Source organism: Hemicordylus capensis, chromosome 1, assembly GCF_027244095.1.
Source record: "Hemicordylus capensis ecotype Gifberg chromosome 1, rHemCap1.1.pri, whole genome shotgun sequence".
Lineage (NCBI taxonomy): Eukaryota > Metazoa > Chordata > Lepidosauria > Squamata > Cordylidae > Hemicordylus > Hemicordylus capensis.
The window spans coordinates 388,672,801-388,700,123 of NC_069657.1; the positions used below are offsets into that span (position 1 = coordinate 388,672,801).

The following is a 27,323-nucleotide window of genomic DNA, read 5'->3' on the forward strand; positions in this document are numbered from 1 at the left end:
TGCTGGGGGGGTGCATGGCTTAGGGTGCTAGGGGGGCACATGGCTTTGCACACACAAAGGGGGGCCCACAAAGAAAATTTTATCCCCGGCCCCCAAAGATCTCGCTGCGCCCCTGGGCAGAGCTGTAACTGAGCAGACATGTTCAAAGAACACGAGGCACTTATTCATTCATTCATTCGATTTCTATACTGCCCTTCCAAAAATGCCTCAGGGCAGTTTACACAGAGAAATAATAAATAAATAAGATGGATCCCTGTCCCCAAAGGGCTCACAATCTAAAAAGAAACACAAGATAGACCCCAGCAACAGTCACTCGAGCTACTGTGCTGGGGGTGGATATGAGGTCAGGGCACTGAGGGAGAAAGGGGGCTAAAGGCATGGCTGTGGCAGTGGTTGCATTTAAAACACAGGCCATCACCAACATTGATAAGTCACTGCTTCTGAGAGTAACTGTCTTAAAATTGAATTTTCTGAGCATTTCAATATTCTGAACAACAGTCTCCTGCGCCCCCCACTGCAGAGCTCCCAATAGCTGCTTTTCAGTAAAAATGAAAATGAAGATTGAAACTGGGCATTCTATCTGAAGAGATTCTCCTATTTATGAAAGAAGCTCAATTTGCAAAAGAAGGGGTGATTAGTCTAGTTTTCCCTCCCCTCTGCAGCTTCTAAAAATCTGTGCTTGAGCAAACAGAACTTCTTATGCAAACAAGAGAAGCTCAAAGCCAAATCACACCCACACCCATATAGTTCTGCCCAGCCCGTGAGATCTTGTAGAGAGGTTCTTCTGGGTGTCCCACCTTGTTCTGAAGCACGATTGTCAGTGACACGTGAGCAAGCCTTCTTAGCAGAGGCTCATAACCTCTGGAATTTCCTCCCCCTTGATCCTAGCCTTGCTCTCTACCTGTTTAATTTTAAATGAAAATTGAAGACTTTTATTCCAGAAAGCCTTCCCCTAATTTTAAGCATACTTCTTGTTGACTGCCACACTTCAATGACTACTTTTTATCTTGCACTCCTATGATTTTAGCAATTAGGGGGTTTTGTTTTGTTTTATTGTGTTCTATTGCATTTTATTGTGTTTTCAATTAACTCTAATGAAGTATCTAATGAAGTATCAAAGCATAGAAATCCTTTAATAAATAACTTTATATGATGGTCCTGTAAAATTTACACCAGAATTTGACTGTCATGCATATTTTCACACCACATGCCAAATAGACAAACAGCTGAACTAGTTTACTGAAGTGCTTAATTAAACTTGACATTTACTCTTGTAGGTAGGTTTGAATAGGTTTCAGAAATAATTAGCAAGAATAGTCCTAAATTGTGATAGCAGAACTGCTAAAAAACGGGAAATACAATAGCTCTTGTATGATGTAAACATATGCACAACCCTCTATATATTTATCACTGACATGGACACAAATCTGATACAGAAACACTAAGCAGTATTACAGTAGAAACATTTTGCCACAACACAGTTCTGGTTTCTAAACATAAATTTATTTATTTTTAATTAAAAGTGTATGTGAACCAGTGCATTGCATATATTAATCACAAAAATGAAAACAGAACCATACAGTTCATTCTGAACTTTGGCCAAAATTCAGTTACTTTCAGAATTCCGATACTTAAATCCCTGGATTTTAAGTTAGGTTAAAAAATGACAAAAGGCTAGGAGATAAAGGAGAGGAGGATAGAATAGGGGATTTAAAATGAAAAAGACACAGCTGTCACAATTCACAAGAGAGAACATTTTCCAGGACTGCTGTCTCCATTTGTTTCCAACAGAATTTTACAAGGCTTAATGTAAATCTGGTTTTCAAAAGATGAAACAAAGCAAAATAGAGCATGGCAAACAATGAACAAGGATGTCTGAAATAGGAGTTTTGTCATCAAGTCTGAAGGCATCCACAAAAGAGGACATAGGTCATCATCATTTTCCCCCCAGGAGTTAGGGCAGCCTCACCCTATGCAAGGCAGCCATTTTTAGTTCTGTTGTTATTATTTGATTATATAAAACTTAACTCTAACCAGCATGTTCAGTGATACAGGGAGTTAGTATTACTGTGTGTCCTTACCAACTGGAATTCAGATATACCATTTCAGCTAGAGTAAAGGTCGGTGGAATTTAGATGGTTGGTGGTACTGTGGTTCTTTGCTTTGATAGACCTGAATATTTGGCCTCATGAGAATGTTCTCCTCAAGGTCTGTGGCAGGCAGCTGCTGAGTCACACAGGTAGGCAGATGCTGAGTCACACAAATATGAGGTTCTCTTTCTTTGAATCACTGTCCTAAGCACATGTCAACTGGAACAAGACAATAGTATTCTCATCCAATGATATTTCAGTCCAAGAGTGTCTCCATGGGTAGGACTTCCCTGTTGCTGACAATAAGAATGGTTGGGTAGAAGAATTCTGCACATTCATTTCCCCAACAGGAATTGTGATGAGCTGCAACTTGTCTTCCCTACTATGGTAAAGAATTCATGGTGCAATACCATCTGCCCTCACTGGGTGGCTGTAGAATCCATTCATAACTATAAATGAAACCACCATAAAAAGGGTAGCAATGCTAAAACTACTGATATCATCACATCATAATTATATTACACCTATTTATTGTATTCACTGAATGCTCAGTAAATTACATGATGTTTTGAAATGTTTTGAGGGGTTATTCTCTCATTGTGGAAAGTTATGCACACACATACATGTCTTCTTCACCTTCTACACTTTCAATGAAAGACCAGGGACATTAGATAGACTTGGAGATATAATGTAAGGAACTCAAAGAGGATAAATACAGCAAATTTTTAAAAGACTTAAAAGATGATTAGATTAAGATTAAAAGACGATTAGATTAAGATTAAAAGACTTAAAAGAAACCAACAAAGTATACACATGGAGGGAAAAGCACAGCACAAGATCAAGAGGGGACTCCAAATCGGTCTCTTTCAACCTTACCCCAGACATAAGTATAGAGATGGAGAAATCATTAGATACGAGCAGGAACCAAACCTTTCTGAACACACATACAGAGAATGACACACATCAATAGATGTACACAGAGACCTCCATGGGTCTATATTGGTCAATCAAGGACCAGAGAAAAGGGTCTATTTTTAGGGCCAACAAGGACCAGAAACAACAAAAAACAGTACAGGGGGAAAGAATACAAGGAGTTCCACAAACAGAGAATGCCAAGAACACCAAGATAGTAATTTATCTAGCTATCAACTTACAGAAACTGAATCTCGACTTTTAAACAAGGGATTGTCACTTGTCTCCACCCCTAAACACAATACATTTAATACCATGATAGAATTGCAACAACTATTTCGTAAAATCAGATTGTGACTACTTCAAGGACAATACAGACAATAACCTTCTAGACACTACAAGTTTCAAACCCAGATCTACTTTTAATACGCCTTCTAACAATCCATATATCAAGGTGTTCCAAGAATTAGTCATCAGAGAAGTATAACAATTAGAAGAGGGGGATGTGTCTACATGGCATAACCTAACCAAGGAAGAACGACAGGCATTAATTAATCTTAAGGCCAAACAAGACATCATTTTTAAACCTGTGGACAAATGAGGAGCTTTTGTTATTTTAGAGAAGGAAGAGTATGTAAGAGAGGTTGAACTTCAATTACACAACCATTACACCCCACAGAACACCTCTAATAAGGTACAGAAGGATATAATGTATTTAATAGAGGAAGGACTCAATATGGGCTATATTTCCAAAATTACTCATGATTTTTTACTAGAAACACAGCACAGAATGCTGGTGTTTTACATCCTGCCCAAAATTAGAACAGAGTTAGACCCATTTCTGGCAGACCTATCATTTCAGCTGTGGGTCTATATTAGAACCTATTTCTTTATTTTTGGAATCTTTTCTAAAACCATTTGTGGGTCAAATCCCTGTAGTATCTCAGGGATACTACAGACTTCCTAAATTATATTGATAAGCTTACATTACCTCCCCATTTTATTATGGTGATCATAGATGTGGTGTTGCTATTCACAAATATTCCGCAAGATGAGGCCTTGTACATAATTGAACAGACATTAAATAAGAGATCCACTTTGGAACCCCCTACTACCTTTCTTAAAGATCTGGCAAGAACAGTTCTCACAAAAATTTTCTTTAAAATTTCCCAAAGACTATTATTGGTAAATTTCCGGGGTTGCCATGGGGTGCTGTTTTGCTCCAGAATTGGCCGATCTATTCATGGAAAATTTGGAACAGGTACATATTCTAAAAGACAATGATTTTGTGAAGTATATAGGAGCTTATAAATCATTTCTGGACGATATTTTCATTCTATGGTTAGGTTCAGAAGAAGAACTGTGTAATTCTAAGATTTTTTTTAGACAACATCCATCTTACCATTAAATTTCAGGTATTTCGTGGAAAGAATAAGATACATTTTCTAGATGTGGAAATTGGGAATGAAGGAGGCACTCTTGTCACAGACTTATACAGAAAACCTTCAGATTTTAATTCCTTGTTGAATTTTCAGATGAAAATTCCTTGTCTGCGGTTCCTTAAAAAGAATCTTCCCTATACTCAAATGTTAAGATTACAAAGGAATTGCAGCAGATTAACATCCTTTTGCAAACAAGCCAATGTTCTCAAAACACATTTTTTGGAAAAAGGATATCATTAATGTATTATTAAAGAAGTCTTTTAGAAGGCTAAAGTGAAGACAGAGAGAGATTGTTGCAGCCCAAAATCCAAAAGAATGTTACAGGCAGGATAATTATTCCAATAACTTTTGACACCCGTACACGTGGTGTAAAACAGATCATCAGGAAGCATTGGCACTTACTACAACATATCCCGAGGTGCCGCGAACAGCCAAAGTTTGCACACAATCGGAGCTCAAATTTAAAGGATATTCTGGTGCACAGTAAGAGCCATATGAAATATTAGACAAAGTATATTGGATGGGAAACCATCTATAAGCCAATTTCCCTGCGGCCACTGCATGGTCTGCAGCAATTGTGAGAAACTTTAAAAATCCAGGAACTATTTGAATGGTCAAGAATATCAATTTAAGGACTTTTCCAGTTGCAATACCAAGTGAGTTATTTATGTTATCTAGTGCCCTTGTGGGTTACATTATGTGGGAATGACAAATAGAAATATCAAGACACGAATCATTGAACACAAAAATTGTATTAAGAGAAAGAAGGTACAGGCACCCTTAGTAAAACAGTATATTGAACTGAATCACAAAGTAGAAGATTTAAAGTTTTGGTGCATAGAAAAGATCAGAAATAGCAATGACAAGCTTTACAATTCCCTAACACGCCAAGAACTCTCAGAACATGGGCACCCTATGGGTTGAATGAAGAGCTGAACTGGTTTGCTAGTTATTGACTTACTTTCTGGCCTTTGTATGTATGTATGTATGTATGTATTTATTTATTTATTTATTTATTTATTTATTACATTTATATACTGCCCGAAACGCAAGTTCTCTGGGTGGTTTACAAAACAATAAAAACAGCCAATAAAAGATTAAAACATTTCAACAATTAAAATTAAAAAGTTAAAACTATTAAAACACAATTAAAACAATATCTAATTAAAAGCCTGGGTGAACAAATGTGTCTTGACTGCCCTTTTAAAAGTTGTAAGAGATGGGGAGGCTCTTATTTCAGCAGGAAGTGTGTTCCAAAGCCTCGGGGCACCAATGGAGAAGGCCCGTGCCTGACTAGCCACCAGACGAGCCGGTGGCAACTGCAGACAAACCTCTCCAGATGATCTCAGTGGGCGGTGTGGTTCATAGTGAAGAAGACGTTCTCTTAAATACCCAGGGCCCAAGCTGTTTAGGGCTTTATAGGTTATAACCAAAACTGGAAACTTATTGGCAGCCAGTGTAGATGTTTTAAGACAGGAGTGATATTGTCTCTCTGAGAAGACCCAGAGACCAATCTGGCCACCGCATTCTGGACTAACTACAGTTTCCGGACTACGTACAAAGGCAGCCTCACATAGAGTGCATTGCAGTAGTCAAGTCTGGAGGTGACCAGCAGATGTACTACTGTTCTGAGGTCATTTGTCTCAAGAAATGGACGCAGCCAGCGTATCAGCCGAAGCTGATAAAAGGCACCTCTGGCCACTGCCTCAACCTGGGACACCAGGGAGAGTTTTGTGTCCAGAAGCATCCCCAGACTGCGTACCTGTTCATTCTGGGGAAGTGTGACCCCATCCAGATCAGGCAGATCAAAATCATCTCCCGAGTTCCGACCCCACACAATAAGTACCTCCATCTCAATCAATAAAATATGCAATTTTAGTTAAAAAACAAAGCCTTTCTAAACATTGTGGACATTATAGTTTTTAAACATGTCAAAATAGAAATAAATGTGATTTCATTTACTCATGATCAATACTAACATATCTAACCTACCTTTTGCATATAATGCATAGTTGCTACAACTGGTTCTATGCATCACTAGCAAATACTGCAAGTGTTGCGTAGCCAAGGACCTGAAGTACACAAAGTTGTCAACTCTTGGTTGAAACAGGCCTTCGTAAATACTGCTTGATGCACAACTGGCCTCTACCACCTCATTAGCATCTATTCTATCAAGAGGTCTGTGTCACGAACTAAAGTTTGCTGTACATGGGCAAACTCAACAGAAGCTCATTCCATAATCAGAAGGAGCATTGTCCTCATACCAAGAGCCTTTGTGCAAGCAGAAGGGTCCTTGCATGAGCATAATACTCCTCCTATTCACAAAAGGCATTTTTGCTGATGGAGCCCTAGTCTGGACACTGCCCAGTGATCTCACACACACCACTCTCAAAATACTGCAGAGAGACTTTTGAACATTCAAGCAACTCTAAGCAAACCGGAATCAGGATTTCATTCTTAAGACCAATCTCTGGTAACTTTTACCAATCTGGAGGCAGGGGTTTCCAGGGATCCATAAGCAGTCACAAATTGAGCCGATTCATGCATACACTCACTTTGACAATTCAGTTCAGATGACTTTTCAATCCATCTTCTGCTGCTGAATTAACACATGAGTAAAGCAGTTACACAAAACTTAATGGTTTGGCCAGAGGGCTAATGAACCTAAGGCAAATAACAACTAAACTAAAAATTTGTCAAAGATAAGTTTCAAGCATACCAAAATCAAACACATGTGCACACAATGACATTGTACACAAAATCTACTGAACTCATAACCTCATTCCTCAGTGTTTTCCGCAGTGTTTTACTTTTTTCTTAATCTTTATGGGAAATTACTTGACTAGCAAGCAGAGGCTCCCAGTTCGAATCCCCACTGGTATGTTTCCCAGACTATAGGAAACACCTATATCGGGCAACAGCGATATAGGAAGATGCTGAAAGGCATCATCTCATACTGCGCGGGAGATGGCAGTGGTAAACCCCTCCTTTTTCCACCAAAGACAACCACAAGTCTCTGTGGTCGCCAGGAATCGACACTGACTCAACAGCACACTTTACTTTATATGCCTCCCTACAATAATAATAATAATAATAATAATAATAATAATAATAATAATTCAATTTCTATACCGCCCTTCCAAAAATGGCTCAGGGTGGTTTACAAAGAGAAATAACAAATAAATAAGATGGTCAGTGATGGTCAATACTATAAGGTCAGTGATGCTGGGGGGGAAACAAAGGTCACCTCCCCAAATCTGGTACTATAGGAAAAGTTATAATCACAAAAACTAGACTGGCACCTGGGGTCATCTGGAATAATGCCAGACCCTCCATAAAGTTTTTGCGCGCACACCCCAACTGTAAGATATATAATTATTATAGGCAATGAACTGAGAGGTGTATTTATATCTTGTATACACTAGCTTTACTTCTTATACATAGGATATATTTCCATTTGGAGCCCATGATTCTAGAGATCTGTTCTCAATTGTATACCTTATACCTACATCAGCTCTTCTCTGCATCCTGCAGACCTCTTTGCCCCATCATCTAAAATGCAGGATTCTACAATCATCTGCACAAATGTCTGTTGACGGCACAATGTTTAAGAAGTGAAAATTGAGAGCTTCTAATTAAATCACAATTCATTTTGACAGAGTGACTAATATTTGCTTGTACAATTTCTGTTATAATAAGAAATGGCACCCAAGAATTATCAAATCTCTTTATTTCGGTCAGCAACCAGCATGAGATTAAAACAAATGTAGAAGAGAAGACTATCAAACTTCTACTACAAACAATAAAACCAAATACATTTTTTAAAGTCCTCCTGAACATAGATCAAGGTATTGAAAGTACTACTAAAAATACATAACTAAGAATAAAAGGAGAAAGCAGTATTTCATACTTATGAGACTATTACACACAAATCAAAACTCAAACAGTTGCCTTCCCAACTCCTGAATCTGAGAGGGGTTAAACAATTCAGGAGCTTTGGAAAATTTTGTTGTTAAATTTACTGATGATATACAAGTGATCCCAATACCTGCGTGCCTACCTGCAGTTAACTGTAGCTACAAAGGTTGCTCTGGCCTTAAACCCATCACCTATTTTCCCGTTATTAAACTCTTACACAAACGGAGGGCTGGGCTACAGAATGTAGCTACCTGTCTGGTAGTACTGGAATTCCTTTCCAACAGCCTGGCAATCATCTGAGGAGAATCAAGACCTGGGCATTTAGCCATCAAAGGGTAAATGAGATCCTGACGCAGGTCTCTGTAGAACAACATTCCAATAGCACATGGGTGACTATTTCCACTTGACCCTCCCCACATGGACAGAGCCTCTCCCCATAAGGAGTCCCTCTGTATCTGCCCTCTAAGAAGGCTGAAGGCAAGGCATTGCATCTTGCCAGGGTAAAAACTCTTCTAAGTGGGGGCACCTCCAAGATAGTGAAATAGGATGCTGGGGCCAAATTATACCTGACTGATTCCTGGCTCTGAAAGTCAGGTGCCCTCTCTATCTCCATTTGTCTCTCAATATCCTCCATTCTCTGTTTAATGATTCTAGAGATCTGTTCTCAATTGTATACTTTATACCTACATCGGCTCTTCTCTGCATCCTGCAGACCTCTTTGCCCCATCATCTAAAATGTAGGATTCTACAATCATCTGCACAATCGTCTGTTGATGGCAAAAAGTTTTAGAAGTGAAAACTGAGAGCTTCTAATTAAATTACAATTCATTTTGACAGAGTGACTAATATTTGCTTGTACAATTTCTGTTATAATAAGCAATGGCACCCAAGAATTATTGCTGTGTCTAAAAGGCTAATTCCAATAGCATGGAAAATCCTGTGTCTCCCCAGCTATAAATCACTGGTATAATCATTTGCTGGAAAGAGCTAAACATGAAGAGAGAGACTAAACAAAACCTTGCTTTATGAAAAATTTGTTTTTTCTTTAGAGACGTGCATGCAGAATACTCCTCTGGGAGAAATTGCTGTGTTATTTTTTGATTACTGCACACATTTCTTCCAGACACAGTTTGCATTTTTATAATTTCATTAATAAACGGCTTCCAAAAACACTGGTTTTAGGGCTCCTATGTGACAGCTTTGTTTCCCTCATGCATTCTGATTATTTTTAATACAAGATATAAACAATTATGGCATAACTGCAGTAGCATTACTTACCTTGTTCGGGGAAATGCTAATTTGCTATTTATATATACACACATCTATACTATATTTGCTGTAATACAGTAATCTTGACCATTTTTCAAATCAGTGCCACTTCATTCCCACCCCCACCTCCGCTGCCAAAAAAAACCCCTTCAATGTGGCAACAGCTCCAATGTGAGAAACCACCATGAGGTGTTGAACTTTCCTTAGAACCAGTGATGGGGGCCTTTAAGAGAAACAGAGCCCTGTCAAGTAGGGATGTGCCAAATCACAATTCAGCTGCTGATTTGTACACCACCCCAAACTTTCATCTCTGGCCAGTTAACAAGAACATAAAACAAGTTAAAACATACACAAAAATCTTAAAACAATTTAGGCAATCTAAAAATCAAAAACAGATTAAACTTCAAAATTTGAAAAGCTGAAAAAGCTTGGGTGAAGAGATGGGTTTTCAAGTGCTTTTAAAAAATTGCCAGAGATGGGGAGGATTGTATATCAGTAAGGAGCGCATTCCACAGTCTCGGCACAGCAACTGAGCAGGCCCGTCCCCGTCTGGCCACCAGCCAAGGGGCTCATAATGAAGAAGACGTTTTCTTCAATACCCAGGGCCTACGCTGTTTAAGGCTTTATAGGTAATGACCAGCACCTTGTATTTTGCCCAGAAACATATCGGCAGCCAGTGCAATTCCTTCTACACAGTAATATGGTCTCTCCTAGATGACCCAGAGACCAACCTGGCCGCTGCATTCTGCACCAACTGGAGTTTCCGGACTATATTCAAAGGCAGCCCCACATAGAGCACATTGCAGAATTCAAGTCTGGAGGTTACCAACATACGTACCACTGTTTTAAGGTCATTCATCTCAAGAAACGGACTCAGCTGGTGTATCAGCCGAAGCTGATAAAAGGCACCTCTGGCCTTAGGCCTAAACTTTATCCCTAGACCCTCCTATAAATCTTTTCAGACTCAGATAGACCTATACAAACTTATTAGATTACTAGTGTTTTCAGGCCCATTGTGATAACGGGCGCTAGTAGGGGAGAGTTTCCCCCCCCCCCGCCCCACTTCCTCTGGCCTCCCCCCCCCCCCCCACGCCCTCCCAGCTGACCGAGACTTCCTTACCCAAAGCAGCCCGCGACAGTCGGGCGATCAAAAATCCATTTTTTGCGAAGAAGAGAGGAGCTCCCGAACAGAGCTCCTCTCTGTGCTAAGCCAATGCCCAAACTGCTGCTATGGACGCAATAGGCGTCCTTTGCGTCCATAGCAGCAGTTTGGGCATTGGCTTAGCACAGAGAGGAGCTCTGTTCGGGAGCTCCTCTCTTCTTCGCAAAAAATGGATTTTTGATCGCCCGACTGTCGCGGGCTGCTTTGGGTAAGGAAGTCTTGGCCAGCTGGGAGGGCGGTTGGCGGCCATGGCAGCGGCCGCGGAGGCATTCTTCTGGGCCGTTTTGGCTCTTAATCATTTGCGGGGGGGAGCGGGGAAGGAGTATTTGGGCAGCTGGGAGGGCGGGAGAGTGGGCGGTGGCGGCGGCCGGGCAGACTCTGGGGGCGCCGCTGCCGGTCCGGTCCGCCCCCGCCTCACATTCCCGGCCGGTCTCCCCGGACGGGCAAGGGCCCCAAGGACTCGCAGCCGCCTGGCTGCGGCGGCGGCGCCAGGCCTCGGCGGCAGCTCTGCCGCCACCTCGGCCGGCTTACCCCATCGCCTCCTCCCCCCGCCTGGCTTCGGCGGCGCGGCTCCACCGCCGCCTTGGCCGCGCTGCGTCCTCTGGCCGAGGCGGCGGCTTTGCCGCCGCCTCGGCCAGTCTCCTCCTTCCCCGCATTCCCGGCTTCTTCGGGGCGGCCACTTCTGGCCGCCCAAGATGGCCACCGGGTGCCGGCCGTCATGTCTCCCTTGCCCTGTTCTGCGCCTGTGCTTTGCGCAGGCGCAGAACAGGGCAGGGAGGCACGGACACACGCTTGGTGTCCGTCCACGGACGGACACCAAGCGTTTTATTAGAGAGGATTGAAGTTAAGAGCTTTTTTCAAACCAGGGGAGAAATATCAGGTTGAACCATTTAAAATCTCTTCCTCATTCGTCCCTAGTATGGATGACCCTGCTATTGCAACATTCCAAAAGGTTGTAGAAAGGGATATAGAAACGTTAGAAAGTCAAGGCAAATACAGATCTAAAGGCCCTCCCAATTTCACATATAATGATAGAACTCTGCTACAGAATTTAGCAGATGACCCTAATATAGTTATTAAAAGGGCAGATAAGGGGGGAGCCTTAGTAATCAAGAATGCATGCGATTATATCCAAGACATAGAAAATCAACTTGCTGATAGAGATAGTTATGTACCCATTCCTAAAGATCCCACGGATGACATTATGCGCATTATTAGAATAGTTATTGACGAAGCTATGGCTCTTGGTATGATATCTAATCGAGAAGCTTCTTTTCTGCTCAATAAATATCCTCGGATCCCTGTCATATACGTTCTACCTAAAATTCATAAAGGTATTCCACCCCCAGGAAGACCTATTATTAGTGGATCAGCTTCTGCTTTAGCCCCCTTGGCTACATTTGTTGATTACCACCTTAAACCATTCGTGGTTAAAACACCCACTTACATTAAGGATACAGGGGATTTTATATCTAAAGTGGAAGGTATTTCCACTCCTCCTAAATCCATTCTAATGACTTTGGATGTTAAATCACTCTATACGTGTATTCCTCTGGATGAAGCCAGGGCTGTTATTGAGGATATTTTGGAATCTCGTACCACTAAACACCCTCCCACATTTTTTTCTTTTAGAATTGGTAGATTTAATTTTTGAGAAAAATTATTTTAGATTCCGGCAGCAATTTTATTTATAGGTTAAAGGGGTGGCCATGGGCTCTCCAGTAGCCCCTGATATTGCTATTTTGTTTATGAATTATTTGGAAGTGAAATATTATTTAAATCCTTCATTTAATCCATTTTTCTCATTTATTTTTAAGTTTTGGAGATTTATTGATGACTTTTTAAAATATATACTAATCCCAATAATGTTCAAGATTTTCTGCAATGGATGAACACTGTTCATCCTCACATCCAATTTTCAGGACAATGGCATCGACAAGAAATACCTTTTTTGGATACAAAAGTTCTAGTTAATTCTGCAGGGGTTCTTTCTCTGGGTGTATATAAAAAACCAACTGACAGGAGAAGTTACCTTCACTATTCCTCCTGGCATCCCAGACAAATGAAGGACAGTATCCCATATAGCCAATTGCTTAGGATCAAACGTATTGCTACAAATCCTATGGAATTCAAAAGGGAAGCTAATATTATGATGACTCAATTTGAACACAGAGGATATCCACATAGAACATTATATAAAGCTATTCAGAAAGCTAGATTTAAAAACAGATCTAAACTATTTACCCACTCTGAAAAATCTGAAAGACGACTTCTTACTTGGTCCCTGGAGTTTTCTACTCTGGGATATCAAATTAAGAACATTATACGCCGTCATTGGCACTTGGTTGCAGATATCCCAGGTTGTGATTCACCACCTCGCATAGCTTTTCGTAATGCTAAAAACCTAAGTAATATTCTAATAAGAGCTGATGTAGATAGGAAAAAAATTTGCAGAGATGATCCTTATGGATCTTATCCCTGTGGTTATTGCAGGATATGTAACCTTATGATTGGTGACAAGCAGGTGTTTATTCCTACCATAGACAGAATCATCTCATTGGGATGTTTTGGTAATTGCAGCACTAGGAATATTGTATATCTAATCCTATGTCCTTGCCTTGCCATTTACATTGGCATGAGCACCAGACCCTTGCGCACCAGAATACTGGAGCATTTATCTAGACTGAAAAACTGCGTTCTAGAAGTTCCCTTGACTTCTCACTTCATGAGTAAGGGCCATTTCCCAGAAGACCTTAAAGTCTGCATCCTATTTAAATACAGATCTGAACCATCTAAAAGGGATGATGTACGGAAAATCCTATTACAAAAAGAAGCAGAATGTATATACAAGTTTAAATCCATGGGAATGGGGGGTTTAAACACTCAATTGGACTTGTCCTGCTTTTTATAAGATACTTTGTAGGTATCTATGTCAGCTATTGTATTCTGTATTCAATGTTATGACTGTACTTTGGAAATGGATGATGGTATATGTGATGCTCTTAATTTTGAAAATTTTTCAAAAAATCTTTGTCATTTTGGCCTTTGGTTTGTCTGAGATTGATAATGGATGTGATCACATATGATCTCCCCTGAGTAGAATTACAGCTGAATAGCTCATGATATGTTTAAGAAAATAACATTTAACAATTTAAGACCCCATATCCCACCCGAAAGCCAATTTAAAATGAGTCTAGATCATTATTATTGTTGTTAATTCAATTTCATCAGTTTCCTCCAAAACCGTCTGGAGCTGAGAGGTCACCACCCTCTCATACCTTGCCCAACCATGCGAGGTTGGAGACAGGCCTATAGTTGAGATGTGCTCTATGTCATAATCTGTTGGATTCAAGTCAAGTCTTTCTCCACTTGTGCTCCAGTCGCCTACCTTGCCACTTCTGCCCCCATAGATCTTCCATATACCAAGGGGCCAGTTTCAAAGCGGGTCGGAGGGGACGTTTAGGAGCAATTGTGTCTACTGCTGTTGTGAGCCAAGCCTGATTTGTACACTAGATATGCTCCGGAGCTAGCATATGAAATTAGGCTTGTTTCACCAGTGTCACAAAGTAACCAGTTCTTTATACAGTGACCATGTATAGTCTGGGCATGAAAGTAGAAAGACCAAAACACTCTCAAATAATTCAGTGGGCTTTATCGAGTATAAAAGAGCAACAGCATCAACCTAACTCAGCAGAAAACAGAAAAACCAATCAGAACTACTAGCAATATTTCAATTATAGCTAGTAATAACATCAACCCAGTGTTTTTAACTATCACATGTGTGTGGATGCATGTAAGGTCAGTATTAAATCTTCCTAAAACCTAACACAGATCAGAGACAGATGGAAAGAAGAAGTGAGGGGAGGCAAGGAAGGCACTCAGGAATGGAATGGCTGGGAATCAGGAGTTAGAGGGAGGAGGAAGGGTGGAAAGGGGAAGGGAATTGGAGACCAAGGCTGCAGAAGCAGCATATTTACCAGGATCTGGAGTGGGGCAGCAAGTGTATGCTGCTTGGGCCCGAGGCTTGGGAACGATAAGGCTTCTGATGAAAAAAAGCTGATGCTGGATTTCACAGACTGAGTTAGCTCTTGATTCTTCGCCCCCTGGCAAGAATCACTGAGCAGTCTCTTGTCTGCAGGTCCCAGGCCTCTGCTAGCTCTGCAGCTAGACAGCAAGCACTTGGGATGTGCACATGAGCAAAGATCTGCTGGTTAGGCAAAGCTTGCTGATTTGCCATGTCTCAGAGACCCCTTTTTATACGAACTGGTCCTTTTGATCTGTCATGAATCTCAAAAGTGTAAATTGCTGTTCTCCTCTAGTTCCTGTCTTCTGACAATTATTGATCAGTTCAGGATATTAGGTCAGTCCAGGGCAAACAATATCTGGGTTCCATCTCCTGTTAGCTGCTATCAGAAAACACTGTATTCTTGTGTTCTCCAAACATCTGCATTTCTTAAGCTGTTGGTATGTCTTTGCTTGAGAGGACAGACTCCTGGCCCCAAAGAACAATCAAAGGTATATAGAAAGAAACTATATGTGTGAGACAGCAATTAAATCATTTTCTTTTGTGTACATCTACCTAGCGAGTAAAGCTGAAGGTATTAGGAAAGAAGAAGCAAATCTATATGTGTGAGACTAGTTAGTCAATGCATCTGACTAAGTAAAACAATAGGGGTAAACATTCTGGGAAGAGCAGACACAGCTGAGAAGGTGAGCAAGCCTTTCTAAACTTCTAGCCTTTTCCCCTTCAAACAAACTAACAGGAAGAGGGGAGTTTTGCAGGGGTTGTTTCTCTTTAAGGGGTAGGTCTTAGTCTGTGTGTGTGTGTGTGTGTGTGTGTGTGTGTTACTTGTTACGGTTACTTGTTAGGGTTAAGATAGGAGTTCTTACCTAACTCCAGTGTTTACTTAGTGGGTGCCTGGAGGGGGCGGAGTCAGCTAGGGCTGGGAGAGGCCCCACATTCCTTTCCTTTGACTCACATCCAGTGTGACAGTTGGAAGGCTACTCTACATATGAGGTGAAGGCCTGAGAGCATAGCAAACAGAGCATAGCGGACAGGGATAGCAAACAGGACGTAGGAGTTTAGCAGGAGTTTAGCGGGAAGTGTGCGGGGGAGCCTGGAACAAGCCCCTGAGATCACAAGGAGCCTGGTGGAGAAGAGAACGTAAGTACATATCCCTCCCTCGTTTCCCTCATATTTATGGGAAAAGCTGTTTGGACAATTAAATAGTTGACCATTACAGCTGAGACCTATCCTAATAAACTATCTAATAAACGGACAATAAGCTCCCTAAATACTGTAAACAGCCAACTAAAACAGTATGAAGATAGAAGGTCAGCAGGGAAAGGGGCACTTCCCAGTGTACTGCACAGAGTGCCACATGTATGACTATTTGCCCCATGGACAGAAGTCATGGGTGTGTGCTTGGTGCAAGGAGCTCCTGGCTCTCAGGGAACAAATCCGTTCCCTCGAGACCAAGGTGGCGGATCTAGAGAAGCTCAGAGAGACAGAGAGGCATGTGGACGAGACCTTCAGGGATGTGATAGAGGCATCCCACCAGGGCTGGTAGCTCCTCTGCTGTCAGGGAGAACAAAGATCTTGGGCAAGGAGGACATCGGTCTGAGGAAGAGGGAAGTGCTCCTTTAGAAGGGACCCCTTCCGTGGATGATGAGCCCATATCCTCTCGCACAGGGGATACTCCTCTGGGGGGTGGGGGCCTCCTTGTAGTGGGTGATTCGATCATTAGAGGGATAGAGAGATGGGTTTGTGACCCGCGTGTTGACTTGCCTGCCTGGTTAGGGTTGCGGACATTACGCAGCATCTAGACAGGCTCCTAGGCAGTGCTGGGGAGGAGACAGCTGTCGTGGCGCACGTCGGCACCAATGATGTGGGGAAATGCAGTCGGGAGGTCCTGGAAGCCAAATTTAGGCTGATAGGTAGCATTTTGAAGTCCAGGACCCCCAAGGTAGCATTCTCAGAAATGCTACCTGTTCCACGCGCAAGTACAGTGAGACAGGCAGAGCTGAGGGGTTTCAATGCATGGATGAGATGTTGGTGCCGGGAGGAGGGGTTTAGATTTGTTAGGCACTGGGACACATTTTGGGGCAAGCAAGGCCTGTACAAAAGGGACGAGCTGCACTTGAACCAAGATGGAACCAGACTGCTGGCGCGTAAAATCAAAAAGGTTGCAGAGCAGCTTTTAAAATGACACCTGGGGAACAGCCGATGGGAGCTGGGCAGTATCCCGTTTGGCAAAAGCCATCCTTTAAAGTGTGAGGCTGCAGAGAATTCAGATAAAACAGAAGGGGACAGAGCAGAACTGCACAAAGAGCAGATGGGAGCCTGTGCCAGCAGGTCAAAGAGTCAAAAGAATAGCATACAGGAGCTGTTTCCAAAAATCCCTCTTGCCCATCCAAGAAAGGTAGGGGTGGAAGCCAGATGAAACAGACTGCTTACCCCCACAGCGTGCCTTCAGTCATCTTCTGCCCCTTTAAAGCAGAAGAGAGTAGGTCCATACCTACTCCTACTCCGCTCGCCAACAACGCCATAATCTCGGTGTTCCCCCCCAGCTATGCCCGTGTGCTGGCAAGACATCTCCTAACTGCCCTGGTATGACGCTGGCATGGAACATAGGAAGCTGCCATATACTGAGTCAGACCATTGGTCTATCTAGGTCAGTATTGTCTTCACAGACTGGCAGCGGCTTCTCCAAGGTTGCAGGCAGGAATCTCTCTCAACCCTATCTTAAAGAAGCCAGGGAGGGAACTTGAAACCTTCTGCTCTTCCCAGAGCGGCTCCATCCCCTGAGGGGAATATCTTACAGCACTCACACTTAGAGTTTCTCATTCATATGCAACCAGGGCAGACCATGCTTAGCTACGGGGACAGGTCATGCTTTCTACCACAAGACCAGCTCTCCACACATACACATGATCTTCATGCATGTGTGGCAGCCATTTGCATGGTCAGCAATGGACACCACGCATGTGTGGAGGCTATGTGCATGCCAGCATCGCACAGGGGCAGCTGGGCAATGCCCCTCAGGCACACTGGCATAGCTGGGGAAATGCCGGGATGATGCCAATGGTGGCGAGTAGAGGAGGAGCAGGTATGAACCTACTCTCCTCTGCTTTAAAGGAGCTGTGCAAGCCCTCGGTTTTAAAGGGACGTGCCCCGCAATTTGGCAGCCAAAAAATGATTCAGCACATCCCTACTGTCAAACCCCAGCACCACCTTTAAAAGATACACACAGATGGGGAAGTACACGCCTTCTCAGAGTTTTCTTTATAAAGTTCTATGAGGAACGCACTAAGGACTGCACTTCCCAGGTCTCATGTGTGCCTTCCAAGATGGGTCTGAGCTCCAACAGTGCTTTGTTTCTTTTGAACAGGCCCCACTGGTACCAGACAAAGTGCACCACTGAGCAATGGAACTGGTCACCTCTGCACAGTGCCAGGGAGGCTACATAGAGTATTTGGTTTTGGTCAAAGCTTCACACAGGCCTAGCAAACAGTTGGTTTGCTTATTTGTTTTCTAAACCGCCCTTCCAAAAATGGCTCAGGGTGGTTTACACAGAGAAACAACAAATAGTGAGGGAATTACGATTAGGGTTGATGGACGCCACCATTAGCTCAAAGGCCTTACAATGAAGAACTGCTACAACTGCCTAACCCAGAAATATACTGCTTCTGTTTTTTATCAGTGTTCAGTACTACAAAGCAGTGAGTGGTTCTGGCTCTGCTTTTGGAAGCTTAGGTGGAGGCAGTGGCCAGGGCTGCCACTGCACGACTTTGGCTGGTGTGTCAGCAGCGTCCCTTCCTCGAGAAGGCAGATCTGGCCACAGTTACCCACGCCTTAGTCACGTTACAACTGGATTACTGTAACATGCTCTACGCTGGGCTACCCTTGAAGAATATCCAGAAACTGCAATTAGTGCAAAATGGAGCAGCTAGGATGTTATCCGGAGCTGCCCACTGGGACCATATTACACTCATTTTGAAAGAGCTCTATAGGCTGCCAATATGTTTCTGGGTCTAATTCAAGGTGCTGGCTTTGACTTTAAAGCCCTTAACAGTTTGGGCCCTGGATTCTTGAGGGCCTGCCTGCTCCCAAGAGTTTCTGCCCACTCAACAACGTCGGGGGGGGGTCTGCTCTGTGCCGACAATGAGGGAGGCTTGCCTTTCTTGCACATGGGACAGGGCTTTCTCAGTTATTGCCCCCAGACTTTGGATGCTCTCCCGGTGGGCATCCGCTCCGCAGTCTCCATCACTGTTTTTAACAAACAAGTAAAAGTGGCTTTTTACCCAGGCTTTTATAGGAGTTTTTGTTGCTGCTGCTTTGTATCTTATAGTTATATTGTACATGTTTTTAGAACTTTTAATTAGATTTGTATTTTTATATTCAAATGTAAATTTGATTGTGCAGTTTTTATAATTTTATATTGTTTTAAATGTCTTATAAACCACCTTGCGATTATTTTAATGGGAGGCAGTATAAACAATTCTTGTTCTAAATCTGAAATTTCCTCCAAATAAGCCTCCTCCAAATAAATAAATAGCTTGGATGAAACTAACAAAATGAAACACATTACAAGCCACCTTTTGGATTTTCCTTCACCATATGCTGTCATGGTTTATCTTCTTTCATAATTATGAACATTTAACAATTGTTTGTTAGACACTCTTCCTCAGAGCATTTTACATGTGGTCCCCAGGTGGTCAACCATTCCAGCAGCTTACAAGCAGGCCTGTTAAGCTTCTGTGGTGGAACCTCATTGTGTATCCTTCAGAGGATTATCTTTTTTCTCTCAACAGAATCTGAGAGGCTGGCATTTAACTAATGCCTTGTACTAAAAACATAAAAAGTGGCACACATCTTGGTTGCTGACCCATAGGGTCAAAATGGACAGATATCCATGTTGAAAATTTATACATTTATAATACAAATAAGGGTTTGTTCTATTAGTAACACTATCAGTCAACGTTACACTGGAACATTACACAGATCAGATTGCCCATGCTGAAATGGTGTTTGATTAGTACACACTTGGTGTGGAATCAGCATTCCACTTTTTCACCCAATCAAGAAGTACATAAGATGATATAAGATAAGGGCTTATGAAGATAAGAAGCTTAGACCTTCTTAGGAGGCCTACCTCTTATTTTTCAAACAATGTGCTACCAAATGACAGCTGATCTCCCTTGAGCAATATTTGCAAGGAAGATGCTCCATACACATCACCCCAAACCAGTTTGTGACAATTGCTCATAGGATGAGGCCTTTAGTTCTGTTGAAATATCTCGAAATATACTGAAAATCATATCCCATGGGTAGACAATGGGTAAACAATTAAACTTTTATCAGTTTTGCATCTATGGGGAAATAGCAGTAGATTAAACAAGAACCATGGTGTCCATGCCACAGACAAACTAGTTGGAGCACTTGATGTAGGCATATTGCAGACAGCACTCACTTTTAGGAAACTAAAATTATAAGCACATGGAGCACTCATGATTAGACCACTGAATTTACAATGGGCTGCATCCTTTTAACTGATACTTCCACTTTGCAATAGATATATATTTCAGTATACAAATTGAACAGTGGAAAATATTTAAGTCATAAAATAATGCTGTTGCTACATGATCCCCAAAGTTTACCACTTCATCCACTGACAACTCAAGCTGGAGAAAAGGACAGAAGGCAAGAGCACTAACTATCCTGTACATTACTTGCGATTGTTCTAATGGCGTCACCCTACAATTCAATCTCTCTCACATATACTATACCCTTCACATTAATGGGTACACTCAAATATCCCAATACTAATAAAATTTAATTGTGTCTAATTACAAGGCACAACATAATTAATGATCATGAAGCACACTCAAAGTGGGCATGATTTCAAAATGACAAAATCTACAAGCAACACTATGTAACATGAATTTTCCATAGACAAATTGGATACTAAAATTCTGATAATCAAGGGGAAATCAGATTACAGATTGATATTTGTTATGCTATATGTTAAATTGTGAAGTCAAAATTCAGAAATGATATGAAAAAAATAAATGGGCCAGGATCCAGAAAAATTATTTAGGTACAACCAAAGACTTAATGTCCAACAGAATATGACTTTAATTTTTTTTTTTAAAGATAAACCTTTATGTCATGTCACAACTGACTTTAGAAACTTTACACAGTTAAAAAAAGTTTATAATGTGGCATGCAAGTGTTGTCCAAGAGAAACAAGCCCAAAGCCTTTGGTCCACAACAGAACGATTTGCAAAGTTCTTTTAATACAGGCCTTTACACTTAGGCGATGTTGTCCAGTTGGAGGAATAACTAGGTAGGGATTTGCACAGGCCGGTTTGGCACCGCCTCTGGGAAGCACTGAACTGGCTCAGGCGCTGGCATTCAAACCTTGTGCGTGCTATTGCCAGGTGCATGCCAATGCCATGTGTGTGCCAACACTGCACAGAGGCTGCAGGGAACAGCTGCGTGTGGCTTTTTGGAGAACAGTCGCCGCCGCTGGAGAAGCAGCGGGGTGGTGGACAAGCAGGTAAGGAGCTGCATATCTCTTTTTTAAAGGAACCACTCACTGCCCAACCGGCAGCTGCCCAAGCTGTTTGTGCACATCCCTATAACTAGGCTTGCTCTAATCACTTATACAAAAATACTACTCACTGAGGTAAGTAATTGGTAAGATTCTTCAAAGATGGAGAATGCATACTGCCATAACAATATAAATAAAAAGTACAATAAATTGGACTCTGTCAGTTACCACCAAATAAGCTTGTTGGTTATTAAGTCAACATTCATTTCCTTTTAAACAGGCTAGAAGAATGGGCTGTTGCAAGTAGCAATTTTGTGAATGAGCAGCCTGACTTCAGAAAAGGAAAAAATCAATGCGTTGTACTTAATTACTTGATTAGAAAATATGGTAAATGCCCAAAGGCCTATTTGTAGCATTTGCTGATCTAACAGCAACCTTCAATAGGATCAATCATGATTAATTATGGTTGAAGTTGCATAGTTCAAATACCAATATATGGTTCTTTATCTTGATTAGAATTCTCCACATAGACACATCAGTGGGAGTTACAGAAGAGTCTGAGGGGCCTTTCTGGGATCATTCACGCAACTAGAGATGTGAGACAGGATTGTTCACTTTTCATCCATCTATATAGCCAATTTGGTTCCTAAATCACACCAGTTTATTTTCCAGTGACTGTTTCCACAGAGTAAAAGCATTAATGTTATATGGAAGATATGGTCCTGTTAATTGCTCAAATTTGGTTTATGGTGTCTTCAGAGAGATTACTGATTTATCTTTCATTGAACAAGATTTGGGGATGAGGCCATAGCTCAGTGGTAAAGCACCTACTTTGCATGCAGAAGGACCCAGGTTCAATCCCTGGCATGTCTGGGAAAGACTCATGCCTGAAACCTTAGAGAAGTTGCTGCCAGTCGATGGAGGCAATACTGAGCTAGATATACCAGTGGTCTGACTTGGTATAAGGCAGTTTATTTATTTATCAAATTTGTATACCGCCCCAAACTTTCGCCTCTGGGCAGTTTACAATAACATAAAACCAGTTAAAAACATATACAAAAACTTTAAAACACTTTAACAATTTCCTACATAACAGCCGAATAAGCAAATTCAAAACGTGTTTGGAATGATGTAAGTGAACTTTCAATAACTATGTGATCAAGCAAGACAGAAGCTTTAATCACTTAGGGATAATGGCTGCCACTTAGTTGCAACTAAGTTAAACCTTACAAGCAAGTGCTGAATTTTGTTAGCATTTAAAGGAGAAATGTGATTGTGCTCATGTGGCAAGAGTTTACGAGGAAAACGTTTCCTCCTGATATATTATATAGTCCCAGAAATTGGGGCTATTTAACCTGGAACTGTTTGAGACCCCACATAAATTTATATATGGAATCTATCTCTACATCAAGAACTGTGGATTCTTCTAACATGAGGAATTGCTGAAAGGATTATTATGCAACATTGGAAGGACAAATGTACCCCTGATTTAAAACTTTGGATGTGTTCCCAATCTGCATTTGAACTGTTTCCCCCCATAACAAAATGGTAAAGAAGAGTATTTTTCAAAACAAATTGTCCAATTTTAACACAATGTTCATACTTTGAAGAAATCATCCCTAGTCATATTAAATTAATTCAGATTTTTCCCTTTTTTAGGAACACAGAAACATAGTGCAAAGCTCTTGAGGTGATTTCCTGGAGGAGATATTTGGAGAGATGCTGGTTTGTCAAGTAAATGAGAAAACGGAAAGGCAGCTGCTGGCAGAGGGAAGCCTGCCCTTGGCCAAAACTGTAGAACTGGCAGGAACAAAGGAAGCAGCAGTTAGAACCCTGCAGGATCCACATCGGAAAAGAAGGAAATTCAGACAGATGCGAGAAATCAAGTAGGGAGCTCACGAGGAAAGGTTCAAGCCTCAGACAGGGGCTCTCACTGTGGAGGAGCCTCCTTTCATTCATCTTCCTTTGATAAGAAAAACATGTGAAGTCTAAGAACAGGGCCCTGAGTCAGAAAATATCAAGGGGCTCTCAGTAACATGCCACCGAGCGAGAGAGATCCTCTCCATGCCAGAGAAAATGGAAGGTGAGGAAAGCTTGTCACCTAGAGGCAGCAGAGGGGTGCAGAGGAGGGTGTGCACATGGTACATTAGGTAGAAATCATACTATATTCTGTAGAAATATGTGGAAATCAGCCAATAGCAGCTCCTATGTGCCTATATAGGAAGCTGCCATATACTGAGGCAGACCATAGGTCCATCTAGCTCAGTATTAGGGGTGTGCATTTTGGAATTTTCTTGTTTCGATTTGTATCCGAATCGAAACATCCCCGTTTTGTTTTGTACCCAAATTTTCTGAATCCGAATCAGCCCTGTTTTGTTTTGTAGCCAAATTTTCCGAATCTGAATCCGAATCGATTTGGATTTTTAAAAAGGGTCCCCAGGGCAAAAAGAATGGAGTGGTGGTGGTAGTGTCCAATGGGTGTAAGCTACCACCCAAATTTCAAAGGAATTAGGCAAAGGGCTGATTTTCTTTGTTAATTTTATGTGAGTTTACACATCTTTAAGAATTTTCCCATAGGGAATAATGGGGATTCCAGCAAATGTATCACTTCAAATCAAGGGGAAAGGGATGACCCAGAGCAGAGTGTGGTGGGTGGTAGTGCCCAATGGGGGCAAGGAAACTTCCAGAATTATTTCAAAGGAATTGGGCAAAGGGCTGATCTTTTGTGATTTGTTGAAGTTTACGTGTCTTTAAGATTTCTCCCATGGGGAATAATGGAGGTTTCAGCAGCCCCATAATTCCACTTGGGGGGGCACTGGGGTTGCCCAGAGCAAGGGGTTGTGTAGTGCACATAGGGTGCCAACCACCCCCACCCCCACAAGCCTGAGGGGTACTGGGTTTTGTTGTTTCCGAGGTGTTCATTGTAGATTCTCTGGTAGTATATGAGATTTTCAGTGAAAAACAAGAATCTACTCACATATGCTACCAGAGAATCTACACTAAGAACACCACAGAAACAGCAGAACCCAGCACCCTATAGGTTAGCAACCCTTCCCCTGGCCAATGTGGGGTCAGTAAAGAGTGGGAAGAAGCAAAAGAGCCAATGGGGAACAAGGAGGGAACTGTCAGCAGGTCAGCCCATGATTTAGGTCACTGATCAGAAGGCTGGAAGGGTGGGAAATTCAAAGAGATGTCAAACACAAAATGGAGACTGACTCAGAGATCACCACAAAATGGAGGTCTGAAACAACAAAACGTTTTGTAGCCGAAACAGGGACGTTTTGTTTTGTATACAAAACTTTTGGATCTGGAAAATTGGTGTTTTGTTTTGTCTACAAAACACCCGAAACAGGCTGTTTTGGGTACAAAACGTTTTGTATCCAAAACGTTTCGCACATCCCTACTCAGTATTGTCTACACAGACTGGCAGCGACTTCTCCAAGGTTGCAGGCAGGAATCTCTCTCAGCCGTATCTTGGAGATGCCAGGGAGGGAACTTGGAAGCTTCTGCTCTTCCCAGAGTGGCTCCAGCCCCTGAGGGGAATATCTTGCAGTGCTCACACATCAAGTCTCCCATTCATATGCAAGCAGGGAGGACCCTGCTTAGCTAAGGGGACAAGTCATGCTTGCTACCACAAGACCAGCTCTCCCCTCCCCTTTTCTTTCCCCTTTCTACTTATTTTTGATTATATCTCCATTTTATGCTTTTTTAGCTAATGTTAAATAAAAAGGAAATAAATAAATAAATTCTTGACGGTGCTTTTTGGTATGCCTCCTGAAACTCTGGAAGCATATTTTAAATAGAATGGATGCCTGTTGAGTTATGTATTTAGTATGTAAAGTATTTGGTTTTAAATTATTATTTTAACACTAGAACAAGCCTCTCAAAAATATTTTCTGGATCTTTTAAAGGATAAGAATTGTAGTAGCTGGAGTTTGCAGTGTGAAGTCAAAAAGCAAACATTTATCATGGACCCCCAGTGGAAGAATGGAACAGGCAGAAAAATATATGAAAGGCCAGCAGAAATATTTTCATGTTTCTTGGGACATGAAACAAATTAGATCCTCACTGTTTTCACTTTCTAAACATCATATTAAAGTAACACATATGTGACAGCTACTTCCATGAATGACCATCTCCAACGTTACACTTTTACAACATTTTTAGCATTACACTCGCCAACTAAATTTAAGTTGAGGGGCGGTCTTACAGAATTCCAGTTGAATTGTGCGGCACCAGAACTGGATGTTGCCAATGCACCATCTGGTCTTGTGATATTGGATGGTTTTCAGACTGTATTGCCTGAGGTGGTGGACAGGCTGCTTGGAAGGCTGAGGCCTACCACATGCGTCCTCAACCCTTGCCATGGGTCCATGAGTGGCGGGTCTGGTGAGTGCCTCTCTAGAGCAAGGGGCTGTCCCCCCTCGCTTGAAAGAGGCAGTCATTAGGCTCCTCCTAAAAAAGCCCTCATTAGACCCAGATGTCTTAAACAACTTTCGACCAGTTTCAAACTTCCCCTTCTTGGGCAAGGTATTGGAGAGTGTTGTGGTGTCTCAGCTCCAGGCAGTCCTGGATGAATCTGATTACTTACATCCTTTCCAGTCTGGCTTTCAACCTGGATATGGGATGGCAATTGCCTTGGTCGCCCTGGTAGATGACCTACTCCAGGAGATAGGCAGATCAATATTTTAAAAAATAACTTTTAACTTATTCCTGATTGTATTTTTAGCCAGAGTTTTAACTTGTTTATTTAATTTGGTTAATTTTATTACTTTTATCTTACATTGTATCTATTTTATTGTTGTGAGCCACCCCGAGCAGTACTGTACTGGAGGGGTGGGGTATAAATAATAAATAAATAAAATTCTTTTGGGAGGCTCATTCAATTGACAATGCATGCGATCATGTTTCTTTTGTTCTATATGCACAATACCCAGGAATAAATCCTTGTGCATTTCTTAAGTAGACAAATCTATATAAAATGAAATATTTTAGAATTATCAGTTAGTTTTTGTGCAACACTCTTCCTTGCCTACTTAGAAGTAAGTCCCACTAAAACCAATGGAACTTATTTCCAGGTAACTGTGTTTAGGAATGCAGCATTAAGCAACTTATTAAAGTGAATATTATTAACTAGCTTAAACTGTGCAGAGCACCCGCACACTAGTACTTAATTGCTCCCCTTACCCCCTGCCACAACCCCTCTCACCTCAGAGATCTCTCCACCCTCTCCTGAGCCACACTCTTGCTCCTTCTCCTCTATCCAGTTGCTTCCATCTCCCCCACCCCTCTTGGTCACTCCTCCATCCCTTTACTCTACCCCCCTCACCTACTGCAGCGTTGCTGGCGCCTACTGGCCAAGCTGCTGCCCCCTATCCCCAGAGACCTCCTCACCCAAACCCCGCTCCTCCTCCTACCCCACAGGAGCAGCAGGAGCAGCAGTTGACCGGGCCCTTCATCGCTGCTGCTACCGCCACAGCTGCTCGTTCCCCTCAGGCCGCTGATAGGCCCAGGCCTGTCCCTTGCCTGCCTGCCTCCCTCCACCAATGGCCTCAGTAGCCCCAAAGAAGCAACAGTGGTTGACTGGACTTTTCTTTGTCGCCGCTGCCATGGCTGCTCATTTTCCTCAGGCCGCTGACAGGCTCAGGCCCATCCCTCGCCCTTCCTTCTCTCTCTCTTTCCCTCCCTTCTTTCCCCTCCATCTCCCCTTAACTTGATCTTCCCCTCTGTCTTCCTTCCCCTACTCTCTCTCTCCCTCTCCCCCCCTTCCAGAGTTAACAGACCTTATTCATCTTGTTTCCTCATTTAATTCACACAACAGCAGACTCCTTCTCCTAAAGGGGCTTTTTCCTCCCTCACGGCCCCTCTCTTTGCGGACCCCTGCCCACTATCCATATGTGTGTGTGTGTGTGTGTGTGTGTATACACACACACACACACACACACACACACACACACACCCCTCTCCTCTACAA

At 42.1% G+C, this 27,323-nt stretch overlaps 1 protein-coding gene and 1 long non-coding RNA gene across 10 annotated transcripts in view; one reads left to right on the top strand and one right to left on the bottom strand.

Moving 5' to 3' along the window:
* The window catches only part of SMYD3 (SET and MYND domain containing 3), a 582,729-nt gene that overhangs the window by 481,663 nt on the left and 73,743 nt on the right, over positions 1–27,323 (bottom strand). The gene's annotated exons all lie outside the window — the stretch shown is intronic.
* LOC128347500 (uncharacterized) lies at positions 15,793–25,725 on the top strand. Its single transcript, XR_008317580.1, has 3 exons — positions 15,793–15,957; positions 23,009–23,432; positions 25,261–25,725. It is a non-coding gene; the product is annotated as an uncharacterized LOC128347500 (long non-coding RNA).